We start from the raw sequence: 14459 nt of genomic DNA, 5'->3' as shown, positions 1-14459 counted from the left end.
TTCTGTTGTCCTCCAGGAGTACAATTTTGTCGCACGTTGTGTTCCAAGTTTAAGGCTTCCGTGGGGGTTCTCGGTAATGGGTTTCCAGAAAAGCAGATGCGAGCATCGAAATGCATTTTTTTTTTCATGAGGCGCGAAAGAGGGGATTCGTCTACTGCACTCCGCCTTCAGACTTCGTATGGCCGACACGAGACTTGCAAACCATGCCTTCAAGGTGTTTCGGCGGCCACGTGCATTCGGTACCATGCGGTACACTTTCGCAGAAACATCTGGACAAACTTCGAGAATATGAAGAGTTCTTGTCTATACAGCTTTTGATTGAGCATTCGCATCTATTGTTTATTATGTTCGGTCTTCTGTTGCCGACATTGGCCTGACCTTAACCCAGATTGAGCCGCGTCTGTTTTCGGCTGCCTGTGTTCGCTTTCTTCAATATTCTACTGCGCCAATATCGTTCTGAGATGTCGACTTTGTTGATCTCGCAAACCGTTTTCCTTCCTTGATTTGGCCTTTATTTTGGCGCAGATTATTACGTTATCTGAGTGCCGGTTGAAACCAACCCTATACCGAAACCGGGTCTTCTTGTCGAATCTATAGCATGACGTATTGACAGCCAAGTCGTCCCGTGGATTTGGGTCAACCCTGGCCGAGGCGCATTCCCCCACAGGTAGGGCGCGCGTGATTCATCGGGCAGAAGAAGAAAGAACCATGGCCTTCGCCTCCTTTCGCTCTTCATCCGTTGCGAAAACAAAGTGCGAAGTGTTGTGCGAGCCATGCGGGCGGTCGCGCATTGCGCTTCGGGTGATTCGTACACGGGGTGGTCACCGTGACGTGAGCGTACAGTTATGCGTTTCGGGCGCAGCGCACCGATTGCCTCTGAAGGAAAATATGCGCGGTCTATCAGCCGCTCTGCGCGGAAGCGGAACAAGCGGATGTTTGAAAGCCCGGCTTCCTGTCTTCATTCCCGGCGCGCCGTGCGCGTTATCTCATCCTTTGCAGGCGCGCGCTGAAACACAAAGGACACGCATGTCGCATGACACACTTATACATATAGCGTCGTCGTGCGTAGTAAGCTGAAGGCATATATCATTTGTCTGTTTCTCTTGTTCAGTTCATGCGATGAATTGTTTCTTCAGACAGCGAAATCAAGAATAAATGGTTGTCGCTTCAGCGACAACGTCCGCGGATTGTCGAGTACCTTCCGCATGCCTAAATATTTTGCGTAACTTACATATGTTTCTCACTTCCAGTTGCTATTTCTCTATGTAGCGTGAAGGGAAATAGTAACAATACTATCAAGAACGATATATAAAATGCTTCCAGCAGTATCAAGCAACGGAAGCTTGCGTCATTACGTCCTGAATCAATGCTTACGGCATATGCATATACTTTTCCTTTCTGTGCCTCAGGCCCCTTCAGTTATTTTTTTCCAGCTGGTGTGTAGCTGGACCATTAGACCAGTTGAACAACGCGATATTGCCCTGCATTAGGTAACTTCTGGATTGACCGAAACTTGGTTGATGAAGAATAAAACGTGAATGAAGACAATGTATACATCAGTACCGGCGGGCGCGGATGTTATAATAGCGAAGGAGAAATACACGCGCAGTTGTTAATCAAACCGTCACCTCCTGTGTTCTTTCCCACTTGCTATCACCTGTTAGCTGCTATATCGACTGAAACGTAGCATGGAGCCTGTTTATAGCGGTGTAGCAGACCGCTGTTATTTATTTATTTAACAATACTGAATTTCACGAGATCATAGCAGGAATTGATTGTTAAGCATAATGCTTAAAAACTTCTCTGCTCTGGAAGCGTGAATGGGACGTAGTAGCCACCTTACTATGGCGTAGCCAAACTCTTCTTTTGGTGCTCCTAAAAGAACACTCGCTAATACAAATAAAACCGCACTACCTGCTCTGACCAAAGTTGCCTGTTCTATTTTAAAGTCACACTCTGGCTTATTATCCAGACAGAAAACCCCGTCACCTCAGCCTCTTTGTTATTAAGTAATTGTTCATTGTCCTGTCCCTTTCGGCCAGAGCTCTGGCAGGCGAGACGGTGAATTGAGGCGCAAGAATACACGCACAAAAGACTATTGCACGCTGCGATTGTATTTCGCACTCTGCAGTGTGCGAAGCGAACACCGAAGACCGATCAGCCATGTGTACTTCATCGTATTGTGTCACACATCTACATGGAAAGAAAGGTCCCGTGTATGTATACGGGCGCGTCACAGTGGCGGCGCTCTCGGGCTGCGTTGGCATTCGATCGAGGTTTCTTCGGTCCATCCGGCATGACAGCTTTGAAATGGCGATAATTTGACACAGCGATAGGAGGCGTCTCTGCCCACGCAACGCTAAATTTCCCTGTCCAAGTTCACCTTCCATCTGTCCGTAGGCCCAATATGTTCACGAGCACGCAAGAGGGGAGGTCTTACCCGTTTATTATAAATAAAACAACCCGTTTATTATACATGAAACATTTTCGACAACAACGGCCTGCTATCGCTGTGATGCAGAATGCAACGGAAAGGAAAGGAAAACTGCGCTGCTATTCTCGGTATGCATATTGTACGAGATAAAGAGAGAGAGAGCGCGAGAGCGGAAAGGCCGGGAGTTTAACCAGAGGCGAGTTTCCGGTTTGCTGCCCTGCACTGGGTTGGGGGATATAGAGGTGGGAGGGCAAAGAGAGAGAGAGAGAGAGAGAGAGAGAGAGGGAGGGAGAGATGAGAGAGAGAGGTGCATATTAAAGGCAGGGAGGTTAATTAGAGACAACTCGGCACGTTGGGAAAATGTAAGGGGATAGAGAGAGAGAGAGAGAGAGAGAGAGAGAGAGAGAGAGAGAGAGAGAGAGAGAGAGAGAGAGAGGCGGCATCTCTCTTTAAGAACATCGCCTTACTACGGATGCCTATTAAAAGGGCGTAAAACGACAACGACGCTTTCCTACTTAATAAATAACCCGCCGTGGTGGCTTAGCGGTTATGGCGTTGCGCTGCTAAGCACGAGATCCCGGGTTCGATTCCCGGGCCGTGGCGGCCGCGTTCCGGTGGGAGTGAAAAGCAAGAGCGCTCGTGTACCGTGCATTGGGTGCATACGCGTTAAGTAACCACAGGTGGTCAAAATTAATCACTACGGCGTGCCTCATAATTAGATCGGGATTGTTGCACGTAAATCCCCAGATATGAAATAAATTTAAATTTACCTAATAAAGAAAATATTTGCGAATAAATTACGCACACATACTCAATAAAAGAAGCATTTGTGAGTGCGCACATGTGGGTTCCGTTCTCCGTATTTGTACTTGTGCGTCGTTTCAACGGGGCTTATAGAGCAAACATTCGGTTAGCGGCCCGGCACATACAGTATCAAACGCGGAATAGGTTCCCCTGCCTATGATATATAGCAAAGCCCATACATTCGGGTAGCACTGAGGCCTTCGCGACTCGCTCTGTGGATCTGCATATCGGGAAGAAAAGTTAGTTTGTCGAGCGTGTTTATCCCGAAAAAGTGCCCATGACATCGGAAGAACAGGACACATTGAAAATGCGTAGCTAACTTATACTATTTAACTGCATTTTTTATCATACAGACAGTACTAGATTAACTTTAAGATGCGTAGTTCACGCTGCATTATATGTTTTCGTCGCATCCCTCAGCTTGCCGCTCTACTCAAATTTGCCTTGAAGCACATGGTAAGCTCGAAACAGTTTGGAGCTGGGAAAAGATATGCACAGAACAGCGTCTGAAACGAAACTGATTTTTTTTTTATGGTTTACCATGGTTCAACATCTGCTTTTACAACTTTCAGCCGTTGTCGTTCTGCGCTGCTGGCCAAGTTGCAATACCTTGGTTCTGTTCTGTATTAAATGGGTTGCTATGTAGATATTGAGATCTAAAATATTACAGATATTCCAACTTCACCGTTTCTGCAGAAAAGAAAAAGTGATAATAAATATTGGTCCTTGAAGAGTTTTGCCGCTGACTTCTTATTTCCAAAAGGTCGCGCTTCAAGGCTCCATACGAGCCCCGTAAACCTGTATTAGAATGATTCTCAACAATGGGACTGCCATCTGTGGTGCTCATACAATACGTGTGATGTGTTGTGCTGTGCTTTCCTGTTCTCTCTTTCTCTTCTTTCTTTCCTCCTCTCCAAGAGGGTGGGCTTGGTGTGTATTTTATGAGACAGTTGCTAACCTGATTCTCTTCGTGTTTGCATGAAGTTTCTATAAATAGTTAATGATAATAACTGTTTACGTTTACTGTTTCAGGATCCTAAATATTTGTATTGAATTGACGATGTGATAAAGAACCTTGCAGGCACTTTTCTTTTGAGGAACAATTTGAGGGACACCTATTTTTGCTTAGTATATCGTGGTCGCTATACTATTAGTAGGACATTTTGTCACGAATGCAGAGCATAGATTTATCAAAGCTTGACGATTCAGCAAAGTGAGGTCCTTGCCCCAGGTTACTCGCCCTACTTCTATCTTTGTCATTACCATGTATTTTTTTACGCTGCTTTTGTCGAGACCACTCGCAGCGCGATTGTTTGCAGAAGCAAAATGAAGATAGGACATTCGCCGAGGTGGTGGTGATTGACGAACTAATTTGTCAGCGTCAGGCTGTCAAGAAGGCACATGCTTCGGAGTGACAGCGACCAGGAAAAAGAAAGACACGCGAGCAGCTGCTTGTGTGCGGATCGCACAGGCCTGCTGTTGCGACATGATCGTGCCCGAGAACGCGCGCAGGGCGCGTGTTTTAATGACAGCGCGGGCTTGGAATTGCGGACACGTGTCGTCTGAGGAACTAAGGATTTCACGCGGCTGCCTACACGTTCACACGCTCATTACAGCGAATTTTTCTTTGCCTCTTCCCCCCTCCTTTGGTCGGTGCTGTCTTGCCAATTAGACAACTTGTGTCATCAGTGGGTGTGTGTAACTGGACAAACGTGCCACTGGATACATATGTTCTAGAATAGACAACGTGCTACTGGCTGCAAACCACCTACACCACTGGGTATTCGTACGAATAGGCAACGTGCAAGAGTGACTGGGTGTGCTTGCAACTGGGTTTGCGAGAACCGGCAAGTTGCCTGTTCTCTCTCAATCCCCGAGAACGGGTATGCGCCAATGTGACACAAGCACTATAGACGCCTTAAATGTATTTACATACCTGCCGTATTTCTCTGTGCACACATCTCTTATTAACATTGAAGCTTCCTCGACTAGAGTCATACTTGGTCTTCGTGACACAGAGCTAACAGCTGATGCAGGTCATGAGACCCTGCGTGTGTCATACGCTATACCGCTGCAACCACGCTAACTCAAACAAGGTTCGCGTCATTTAGATTCCAACATTTTGTTGGGTCTGAGGATCTTTTTCTCTGTTATCCACCTTCGAATACAATGTTGGGAACCGCATTGTAGGCACGGCTCCATTCATAAACTTTAAGCATTATTCATTCGTCGCGACAGCTGACCAGCTGCACGGGCCTACGAGAAAAGAAAAAAACAACAATAACATTGAGTGATCGTGTCTTGAATTTACGCGCAGTCCAGCTGGCATGGCGCTTTGTATTCCTACCTCCTATTGTTATGCCAGCGCTCCAAAGCACCGATTATGTCATATCTGAGGCTATTCCCAAGTTTTATTTTTTATTGCTAAGCAGCATAAAAAAACATTGTTTTTTAGTTCAGACTTAAGTAAATGCACTAATTGACACGCAAAATGTGTACGCTTATAGTTATGCAAAAAAAAGAAATAAAAAAGAATGAAGAAAGCAACTTACAATAAGAATAAAGCCATTTATGATATCTCAAGCAGTTCGACACATTTTTTTTTATGTCACAACAGGTTACATCTACTACATCTACGTCTACAAGAATAAGACATTTTTCGTATTCTAAGGACTTCGATATATTTATTTTATGTCATATTGACCTAGACGACGACGACAACGACGACAACGACGACGACGACGACGACGACGACGACGACGACGACGACGACGACGACGACGACGACGACGACGACGACAACAACAACAACAACAACAACAACAACAACAACAACAACAACAACAACAACAACAACAACAACAACAACAACAACAACAACAACAACAACAACAACAACAACAACAACAACAACAACAACAACAACAACAACAACAACAACAACAACAACAACAACAACAACAACAACAGGTTATGTGCCCGAATAAAAACATCCGTCCGCAAAAATATACGCCTAAGGTCGTTCTGTTTTTGTCGTACAAGGCAAACTAACAAAAATATTTATACCCTTGAGCATTTCGGTGCTCGAATATAATACGAGAAGCAGATTTCCCGAACATTATTTCACGATCAAGACGTCGTGCTTATAATCGGGATTTTGCGGCATCTACAGTGGCACTGATCGGGAATGCAACCCAAGCGCGACTCATTCATTTGGAAACTGATCCTGCTGCCCCGTATTTCAGCGGGTACTTTCCGGATTATCTAAAGACGGAATTCTTCTCACCGAGAACATGAGAGCTGCACACTGTATCAGCTGTGAAGTATACCGATATAAGCGCCGCTAGCCTGCTGGCGGCGAACATGCCCGCTACGATCGCTTATCGAACTCGGGGTGATGATTTTATGGGTGACTCAAGACGGCACTCGATGCGATGGCCTTACGTGCTTGCGAATGACTGACTGTCTGCGCACTGCAGCAGCTCCCGTACGTGCTGTCGCTTGTACGGTTTGTGCAGACACACATTGTTAGTAGTAGTGGGGCGTAGACATGTAAGTGAGATAATGATTGACCCCTTCGTTGTAGCATCTGTTCTTTTTAATTCTAATGAAAATAAAATAATAGCAACAATATTAAAACATATTGTAGGGTAAGAAGAAACAACATCATAGGCACAAGGAATCTGGAGCATACAGCCCTATACACGCTCCTACATACAGAGATAAACGTCGAGGACATGTTGCACCACATTGAGTCCCTACGTACCGTATACGTGTGTACAGAGTTCCAAACACATACACGAGGCTGCGATACAATCTGAGATGAGCGGGTGCACAAGTAAAGACGGTACACTTAAGAAATAATGCACGCACAGAGGCACGACAATAAAAAGCAAACTTCATCACAGAAAACGCGAAAGAAAAGAAAGAAAAGAGCATGATACACATAATATACCAGCGCACATAAATACAAATAATGGAAGCGGGTTGTGGTTACATTACTTTATGCATACTATGCTTGTCTTCGAAAATTTGTTCGAGGGCGTTCAATGCTTTCCGCTGTTTTGATGTCAATGGCCAAGTGCTCTGCAACTTTGCGAGTGAGAAAGGCCGGTGAAGATTAATTGCGTGTAACTCTTGTTCTAGCAAGGGGCCGCATATGCGTAGCGTGTCTCGGGCAATCGAGGAGTATAGATGGCGAACATCTTCACCGCCGTGTTTATTAGTATTTCATCCATTATCACATTCTTAATTAATTTATTTATTAATAAATAATTATTTTGTTTGCTATATAACAGAGAGAAACAGAGTAAAATACGCATTTTATACCTCAAACTTTCTGTAGAAACCAATTTATAACAGAAGCAAACAGTAGCTCGTTCCGAAATACACGGCAGGTCTCTTTGTAGTTGTACCGACAGACAGACAACTTGCCCTTTCGTCCCCAAAACTGTATCCTTTCTGGTGCTTTGAGCATCAAATAAATGTCAAGGCCAGGGATTTCCCTGTGGTTTACCTTTGCCAATGCATTTCTAGCGCGACATAGGGACGCACATCTCGGCAGTGGCGCTAGTGCTAGGATTTCTGCTAAGCAGAAATGCAAAGCAGAGTAAGCACCTATTAAAGTTTATTAATGGATCTTCTTGATCGCCATCTGGACATTGCGATTTCTCGCATAAATGATGCCAGGTATCACCATCACAATCATCATCATTATCATAACAATCATTATGATCATCATCATCATCATCAGGCAGCATATTTTTATGTCCACTGCGGGACGAAGGCCCCTCCCGGCGATTTCCAATTTCCCTTGTCTTGCGCTAGCTGATTCCAAGTTAAGCCTGCAAATTACGCAATTTCATCACCCCACCTAATTTTCTGCCATTCTTGACTGCGCTTCCCTTCTCTTGGTATCCATTCTGTAACCCTAATGGTCCACCGGTTATCCATCCTACGCATTACATGGCCTGCCCAGCTCCATTTTTTTTCTCTTAATGTCAATTAGAATATCGGCTGTCCCCGTTTGCTCTCTGATCCACACCGCTCTCTTCCTGTCTCCTAACGTTAGGCCTAACATATTTCGTTCCATCGCTCTTTGTGCGGTCCTTAACTTGTTCTCGAGCTTCTTTGTTAACCTCCACGTTTCTGCCCCATATGTTAGCACCAGCAGAATGCAATGATTGTACACTTTTCTTTTCAACGACAGTGGTAAGCTCCCAGTAAGGACTTGGTAATATCTGCCGTATGCACTCTAACCCATTTTTATTCTTCTGTGAATTTCCTTCTCATGATCAGGGTCCCTTGTGATTAATTGATCATGTAAACGCACTCTTGCACAGATTCTAGAGGCTTACTTCCAATAATGAATTCTTGTTATATTGCCAGGCTATTGAAGATTACCGTTCTCTTTTGCATATTAATCTTCCACCCCACTATTACACTTTCTCTGTTAAGTTCCTCAGTCACCTGTAGCAACTCATCCTCAGCGTTGCTGAGCAGGAAATGTCATCTGCAAACCATACGTTACTGAGATTTTCACCGTCGATCACCCTTCCTAATCCTTCCCAGTCTAATAGCTTGAATACTTCTTATAAGCATGCAGTGAATAGCATTAGAGAGATTATGTTTCCTGGCCTGACTTTTTTCTTGATAGATATTCTCCCGCTTTTCTCGCGGATAATTAGGGTAGCTGTCGAGTTTTTATAGATATTTGCTAAGATAATGACGTACTCTTCCTCTGCTCCTTGATTATGCAATGTCTGCATGACTGCTGGTACCTCTACTACTTTTCCTAATCTATGAAGGTGATAAAGAGAGGTTCGTTGTACTCCACAGATTTCTCAATTGCCTGATTGATGAGATGGATAGGCCCCATTGTAGAATACCCCTTCCTGAAGCCAGCCTGTTCTCTTGGTTGATTGAAGCCAAGAGTGGCCCCGATTCTATTGGAAATTACTTTGGTGAATATTTTGTACAATACTGAAAGCAAGCCCCTCAAGGGGCTCTAGTTCTTCAATTGTTTAACGTCCCTCTTCTTATGGATTAGTATAATTTTGACATTATTCCAACTCTCTTGCACACTTGAAGGCGGGAGTAATTGCGTATAAAGGGATAACGAGCTTTTCCAGTATAATGTCACCTCCAACTTTGGTTAAATCCACTGTTATTCCCTGTTCTCCTGCCGCTTCTCCCCAGGACATTTCTTGCAAAGCCCTTCTAACCTCATCGCTAGCTACACATGGAGCCTCTGCATCCTGTTCGTCCCTAGCTCCTATCAAGGTTGCGTGGCTATCAAGGTTGCGTTGCATGTGAGTATAAAATTCCTCTGCTGCCTTTACTATATCATCGACATTTCTGATGCCAGTCATGATGGCAGTCATCTTGATGATCAAGATGACTGCGTACATACTTGATCTTTCCTATGCCAAGTTTCTTTCTCACAAATTTCAAGCTGTGCCCAGGGCTGCAAATGCGCTGCTGCGTTTTTTGACGTGCACTTACCTGTATGACCGCCTGTGACGAAACTCAGTTGTGAACGCTTGACTGTGTAAATGTGCAGGGTGTGAACTTCTCTCTTCCTTCTCTTTCAATCCCTTTTCCCCTTTCCCCAGTGCAGGGTAGCCTACCGGGCTCAGCCTGGTTACCCTCCCTGCCTTTCCCTTATGACTTTTCTCTCTCTCCCTCTCATGCTTCCCCCAATTTTTATGGCCTCCTTGATCTTCCTACGTTATAATTTCGGATATAAGTTACTTATTGTTTATCAGCTTTGACAGTTAAGCAAATTCTATCTGATCTCTTGAGTTAGACACTTTCATGGTTTGTCGCTTCGTAATTAGGTCCCTTGTTACTTGGAAGAGCTTACCTAGGTGTAGTCTTGGTACCTTACCTCCCACTTCAATTACGGCTTCTTAAATCATTATAGAGACGGTTTCATACATAACCTCTATGTTATTCCCATTCTTCCTGTTGCAAAGCGGCATGTTTGTTCACGAGCATCAGCCTAAATTCCCTTGTTTTACTATGACTGCTTCTGGGTTGGTCTGTTAAATCCCTGAATAATTTTACTCTTCCTCTCTTCAAATTGAGAGAAATCCTAGACCTCACTAACCTATGGTCACTGCACTTAACCCCACCTAACACTTATACATCCTGCCTATATGCTGGAATCGGTAGAGAGTATGAAATTGACTTCATTCAGTGTTTCCCCCTTAGGGCTTTTCCAGATTCACTTCTCGTTTGTGCGCTTCCGGAAGAAGGTGCTTCATTATTCGGAGTCTATCCTCTCCCGCGAATTCTACTAACATCTCTCCTCTACGATTCCGAGAGTCGATGCCGTAGTTGCCAATAGCCTGTTCTCCAGCCTGCCTTTTGCCCACTTGCGCATTGAAGTCGCCCATGACTACAGTATACTGAACTTGTATATTTCTCATTGCTAATTCCGCATCCTCACAAAACTTCTTTTTCTTCATCATCATGACTGTACTTTGTGGCGTAGGCTTGTACTGCCTTCAATCTATATCTCCTGTTTAGCTTTATTACGACGACTGCTACCCTTTCATTAATACTGTACAATTTATCAATGTTGCCCACTATGCCTGAATTAGAAATGCCACCCCGTATTCTCTCTTACCTGGAAGACCTCTGTAGCAGATGATGTGGCCATTATTAATCAGCACTGCATAAGTCTCATCAGTCTTGCTAACCTCACTAAGGCCAGTGATATCCCAGGCAAGGCCTAATATATTCCTCAAAAAGCCCCGCCAAGCTTGATTCACTCGAGAGAATTCGCATTTTAAACATTTCCAGGTTCAGTTGCCAGTGGCGGCTTGTCCGGATCCAGAGGTACTTAGCATCCTCTGCTGCATCGCAGTCCTGACCCCCGCCTTGGTCCTGTGCTCTGCAGCCGCTAGAGACTGAGGGTCAGAGGTTAATTGCAAGGGTCATGAGGGAGGTAGTTACCAAATACTGCACCAGGGAGACCATGTCCTGTTTCACTAAGGGAGTGTCTTGCCGAGCGTCTGTCGGGCCTTCCTAATTTGGTTGCCCCTGGAATAGCATAACCCTTCTGGCTCTCGGCATTTTTTGTTGCCTGTTTCAGGTGCCACTCCAAGCTTGAAAAATGTAAGGGCCTGGACGGAGATATCGAACTTAAGCCCTTGAGCACAGAAATCCGATATTTTACCTCTACTCCACGCCACCTCTCACAGGTATAAACTATAAACAACCTCAATTGGCCAAATTATGCTTTGTGCTCCATCCAATACTTAAGGAATGTCCGAAGTAATTATTATTATTATTTGATTTGTATACATATACACACAAGGACACAAAGGGATTAAGGAGGGAGCAAGCTGACAACTGCCACCGAAAGGGGCAGAACGCCTGCCTACTCCTATAGGAGGAGGGAATAGAGGAAATGAAAATATGAGAAAAGAAAAGAGGAAATAAAGAAATGACGGAGACACAGACAGAACAAAACAAAAATACAAATAATGTCTATAAACGGGAGGCCAAGTCAGTGTCCTTCAGAAAACTTAGCAGGGCTCGATGGGCCTGGTCACGTCTTGCAGCGCTCCCCCTTGGAAAAAAAGAAGACACATGGTATACACGCAGGTCATGCAAATACAGCCATTGTCAAAGTACAGTATACAGCTGCTGTCAGTACACGAGTCCTTCTCGTACACTGCCAAAAAGACACAAAGCCGCTGCGCGCATGAAAGCAGCTGTCTCTGGAATGTCTAGCTTGCCTCTTGGCTGCATCCGCTCTGCGCGAAAGCTACGGAGAGAGAGGCGAACCCTTGTCCTCGTCACCATTTCGCGCCTTCCAGTGCCAAGAGTTCCATGAGCATAACGCAGTTTTCTATACCGTCTCCGGTTCTATTGAGGAATACGTTACGTGATTCTCTGCACAACCTCCCGCCTTCCGGTGAGCCCAACGTTGCAGGTTTGATTCCGGCAAGGGCGGCTGAGTTGCGATGCAGGCAGAATGCGAAAACGCATGTGCAGTGATTTTCAGAAGAGATTGATAAGATGGAAAAGGCAGGAAGGAATTGGAGCACTGATTTATATTTCGGTGCACTTGCGGTATACCAAGATGTCAAAACTAATCCGGAACTCCTCAATTAGGTGTCTCTCATAAACGAGGTGCTGCTTCAGGACGTGATTATGATCATTAGCTAGATGAAGTTCATTGCAGGACAAATGTCTCTCCCCGATATATATCCAAGTTAGCAGTGTCGTGCGTCAATCGAACTTCCCCTGTATCCACATGTTTTCTATTCTTGTCACATCGTATAATTATCGTCTACCTTCGACTTAGCCTCCCTACCCTTGGCACACATGTTTTGCATTATACTATAACACTTCCGATCTAACCTACGCACTACATAACTTCGCAACTACGTTACTTTCCTTTAATTCTAGCTAATTCTGCTGATTTGCTGGATATTTCTGGTTGGGGTGCCCCCTTGGGACTACTAGCTTAAAGATACTTCCTTCCGAGGCCTTCGTTGTTTGCTTGTTGAAGCTTGCGTTTGTTAGAATCAAGCCGCTAGGGCTGTGTCTCGATTGTTTGAGTTAAGTATGTCAGGAATCCTACATGCTATAGCTTTGAGAGGGCAGCGAAGAATATGACAACGAAGCTGAAGGGAGGCTCCAAACACTGGCTGGCAACTCCGTGCAAGCAGAAGCCAGAGGCCGGTGTGCCAACCGGGCGTCGTGGTGGTGGGAGGGGGAATGGAAAGAAGATGGAAGCATGCCGTGACGCTGCTTTTTTTGTTGACACAGAAAGGCGAGTGGGGCGTCGCCGCGCCCAGATTGTGATCCCGACTGGCATGCATCCATTTCGGAGAGGGCTGCGATTCCTCGCCAGTCGAGCTCGCATCTCGGGGGGCGAGCCGCGAGCGACAGCCGTGAAGGTCTCCGAAAGGCCACGCGCCAGCTTTGCGCCGCCTTCTTCAACCGTACGTCTCTCTCTTTCGGTCGAAGAGAAGGGCCAGCGTGTGCCTCTGCTTTCGCTGTGCTCTTGCAGGAGGCGCTCCGCCTCTCCCACCTCTTTCCTCCCGTGAATGAAAGTTCACAATATGTCTGTCAGTGGGTCTACTGGGTCTCAAAGTAGCACCCGCTGCGGCCTGTGCAATAAGAAAGCGTAACGCGGTTTGTCGCGTGGAGAACAGGAGAACAATAAATACATTTGCGATGTGGAAGATGTTACGTCGGTGACACCGCTCTATATCCTCAATGCGGTATCTTCGTACATATAAGTATATTGATGCATTTGAGAGCTAATCCCTAATTCGGAAAAAAGAGTAGTCAGACAGTTTTGTACCGGCATATTTACTTATTTTAGGTAAGCTATTAGTAGAGGTGTTTTAGTATAGTGGCACTGATATTTTTTGCAATAAAGTTGGTGTTATTCAAGATTTCGGGAGTCATCGCAAAATACATGGGAAATAAAAAACCGCAGACGTTATAAGCATTCACTAGCACATATAAATGAACTAATTAAACTGCAGTTATAGACGTATGAAGAACAATTAATGGGAACTTTATCATTGCAAGTTCTTGGATAAGCGTAAGGCGAATAGTCGCCTCATGTATCATCTGCTTAAATATTTAATTATCATGGCGACCGCATACTTCGAACTAGAGCACCTATCGGATCGGGTTTTCATGCGCATTAAGAGAATAGAAATGAATAACAAAAGAAAGGGTAGTATGGGAAAGTTATTTCTGGAAGGCGAAAGAAGAAGTGAGCAGCGGTGGAAACTAGCACAATGGTTGAACATCGTCTCTCGCAGTCCTCCTATATACTTTAGACTATACCAAGGACGCGCTGTACTATAATTCTTCTTTTATTTTACAAAACATCCCGCCACGGTGGCTCAGAGGCTATGGAGTTCTGCTTCTGAGGACGAGGTCGCGGGCGCGACTCGCGGTCCCGGCGACCGCATTCCGGTGGGGGCGGAATGCAAAAGCGTTGGCTGCACCCTACCCGAAATACCCAGTTGAAATAGGTGGTGTCCAAATGCAAGCCCCCACGACTGGTTTCTCGGGGAAGCAGAAGCTAATCTCGAAGGCCATGCTTTTGCTGACTGCATGCGCCGGAAGCGATGGTGGATACGGAAACAAGTATAGACGCCTTGTTTGGGACACAACTTATTTGGAGCTATTCACTGCGGCGTCTCTTATATAACCCCAGTGTTGCTCCGAGACTGTA

This window comes from Dermacentor silvarum, chromosome 2 (assembly GCF_013339745.2).
Source record: "Dermacentor silvarum isolate Dsil-2018 chromosome 2, BIME_Dsil_1.4, whole genome shotgun sequence".
NCBI lineage: Eukaryota > Metazoa > Arthropoda > Arachnida > Ixodida > Ixodidae > Dermacentor > Dermacentor silvarum.
The sequence above is the reverse complement of the archived record's forward strand: the minus strand, read 5'-3'. Positions refer to the sequence as shown.